Below are 399 nucleotides of genomic sequence, written 5' to 3' on the forward strand. Positions count from 1 at the left end.
CTGATGTGAGGGGATACCTCATTGTAGTTTTGATTTGCATTTCTCCAACCAATAGTGATGTTGAGCATCCTTTCATGTGTTTGTTGGCAATCTGTATATCTTCTGTGGAGAAATGTCTGTTTAGGCCTTGTGCCCATTTTTGGATTGGGTTGTTTGCTTTTTTGATATTGAGCTGCATGAGCTACTTGCAAATTTTGGAGACTAATCCTTTGCCAGTTGTTTCATTTGCAAATATTTTCTCCCATTTTGAGGGTTGTCTTTTTGTCTTCTTTATGTTTTCCTTTGTTGTGCAAAAGCCTTTAAGTTTCATTAGGTCCCATTTGTTTATTTTTGTTTTTATTTCCATTTCTCTAGGAGGTTGGTCAAAAAGGATCTTGCTGTGATTTATGTCATAGAGTG

This window comes from Physeter macrocephalus, chromosome 19, assembly GCF_002837175.3.
Source record: "Physeter macrocephalus isolate SW-GA chromosome 19, ASM283717v5, whole genome shotgun sequence".
In the NCBI taxonomy this organism is placed as follows: Eukaryota; Metazoa; Chordata; class Mammalia; order Artiodactyla; family Physeteridae; genus Physeter; species Physeter macrocephalus.